At 43.1% G+C, this 2,612-nt stretch overlaps 1 long non-coding RNA gene across 1 annotated transcript; it reads left to right on the forward strand.

Moving 5' to 3' along the window:
- Window positions 1-730: 730 nt before the first annotated feature.
- Window positions 731-1,850, forward strand: LOC141513269 (uncharacterized). The gene is made up of 3 exons (XR_012475752.1): window positions 731-848; window positions 1,060-1,199; window positions 1,530-1,850. It is a non-coding gene; the product is annotated as an uncharacterized LOC141513269 (long non-coding RNA).
- The last annotated feature ends 762 nt before the right edge of the window (window positions 1,851-2,612 follow it).

Here is a 2,612-nt window from a genome sequence, read left to right on the forward strand (position 1 = left end):
GCAGAAGCAGTGGGAGGAGTTAACAGTTGGCCACATCAAACACAATTAACCATAGGCAATGGGTCTCCTTGTCAAAAGGCAGCTGCTGGCACCATAGTGGAGAGGAAGATTCATTTTCATGAGTTCAAAAACAGCCTCAGGAACTTATTAGCTGAGTGACCCTGGATTAGTCACCTACTCCTGTTTGCCTCAGTTTCCTCATCTGTAAAGTGAGCTGGAGAAGAAAAGGGCCAATCACTCCAAGAAAACCTCAAATGGGGTCATGAAGTGTAGGACATGACTGAACAGCAGCTCCTTGTGAACTTATCCAAAGGGGGGAAAATTATTTTGCTCATGCTACTTAAATCACCCTCATGTTATCTTTGGATCTGAATGAAAATTCTTTCCCCTAGTTAGACCATTTTAGTATTGTCCTGGTATGAATCAACAGATTTCTCTAAAATGCTGCATAAACAGGAAGGTTGCTGTTGTTTTAGGAGTCTGACTTATGACCCCCATTTGGGGTTTTCTTGGAAGAGACACTGGAGTGATTTGCTATTTCCTTCTTCAGCTCATTTTACAGATGAGGAAACTGAGGCAAACAGGGTTAGGTGACTTGCCCAGGTCACCCAGTTAGGAAATGTCTGAAGCCAGATCTAAATTCAGGAAGATGAAGCTTCTTAATTCCAGGCCTGGTGTTGTATCCACTATGGCGCCTTCCTTGTTGTCCGGAATGTTATGGTAGAGACCCCATATTCGTAACTACAACACCTAGAGTCTTTGTCCTATTAAACTATTTAAGACTCAAGTGATGGAAAAGACCACCTGGCCGTGGCCAATCTCTTTCTCTGGAGTCTGGTGAAGACTGGGTTAGGAAATTTGGGGAGACAAAGTAGAACAGGAGGGGATAAAAATGACTAGTTGGTGGGATGCTAAAGTTCTGACAGAGAAGAAGCTTGCGGGGGAAGGATAATAAGCTAAAGCAAGTGGGGAAAGAAAAGGAGAACAGTGCAAGCTTCTTTTAAGAGGCCAAGGAACTACTGATCCCCTTTTCAATCACTTCTCCTGGTTGCTTTTCAGGGCTCATTTTCCAAGTCTAGGGATTCCAGGCCAGAATAAAACAGTTAATCCCAAAGTTGCCATTCCCATGTTAATAAGAATGCCAAAAGGTGGATTAAACGGCTCCTTCCTCTGTACATCCCACATGGGATAAGAAATGAGTAAGTCATAAAGGATCAAAGGGAAATTTATTCTTGAGCCTATAATCACAATTTTTGAGAAGGCTGCATATCCACAGAACCCAAGTTTGGTCATAGAAGCATGAGCTTTTATGATGTCTTAGCTAGTTAATTGTAATGGGGGCAGGCCGCCTAGCTTAATGAAAGTTCTCCAGGAGATTTGTTTTTCAGTGAAAAAAGCTGAAGGTCAGGTTCCCGGGGGGTCTGGGGCAGATGTGAGGATGGGGGGGGGAAGAAAAAAAAAGGAGATGCTTGGGCGATAGATTAAAGTTAAAGGCAAGGAGCTGACATGGAATATTTGTTTTCACGGAGGGGAGGAAACGTCACAGCAACAACCACCAGGACCATCAGACATCATCATAGGAAGCCTCTCCTTAAGGAGCCCCAGCCCCATCGACTGAAGACCAGTTAAAGAGAATTCTTATCTTACCACCAAAGCCCTTGGCACTGTCCAGCGATTCCTCATCAGCAATAGATCCTGACTTGATAAGTGGAAATGACATCCGAGAAGAGGCATAACCATTTACTTTGCTGTGGCACCCAAAAGGCCATGGGACTTTTCCATTTGACTTGAACCTAAGGTATTTGTTGACAGGAGGTGTGGACCTCAAAAAGACATATACCAGCTTCATAAACTCCAAATTAATATTTTCTATGTTGTATTTTATTTCTGTTTGTTTTGTCAAATGTTTTCCAACTATATTATAATCTGGTTCAGATCATTAGCAGATGGGCAAAGAGTATGACACCACTCTCCATTAGAATGTGAACCCCTTAAGAGGAAGGACCAGCTCCCCTTTCTATCTGTTTCCCTAGTGTTGTGAATATAAGAAGAACTATTAAGCTCTTATTCTTTCATTGATTCAAGAGGTAAGCCTCAGGCTGGACTGGAGAGTTCCCAGTAAGGGCTGGCAGCCTGCATCTATTATAGAAGTTAAAAACATTCACTACAGAGTTAGAGGAGAATAATGAAAAGGTGCCCCAATGCTAAGGGCCTGGAGAACAGTAACGTCTTGCCCAGGCTAGCCATGGGCTCAGCAGCCCTGGAAGGGGGCTAAGGGGTTGCGGCTGGGGGGCTTAGCACATCTGTCCTGCTGTAATTAATGTTGGGGAGCAGCAGGTGCAAACCTCTCATCTTTCAATTTGACTCTTAAGCTGCTTGTACTCAGTGTAACTCAAAACCTGTTCTCTTTTTAAAAGTGAAATTTGGAAGGTCATTAGCGTGTTACATGGGCTAGCCGCTACAGACGTCTCTTTAAAGCAAAATTAGAAACAGCCACTTGACTCAACAGACATGAGTCTTTTTCAGATGTTACAATTCCACATTTTGAAGATAAACCTGCTTGGTATCCCCAAGATTAATATCCACATCAGGACAATATTGAAGCCAGATTG

Source organism: Macrotis lagotis, chromosome 1 (assembly GCF_037893015.1).
Source record: "Macrotis lagotis isolate mMagLag1 chromosome 1, bilby.v1.9.chrom.fasta, whole genome shotgun sequence".
Taxonomy (NCBI): Eukaryota; Metazoa; Chordata; class Mammalia; order Peramelemorphia; family Peramelidae; genus Macrotis; species Macrotis lagotis.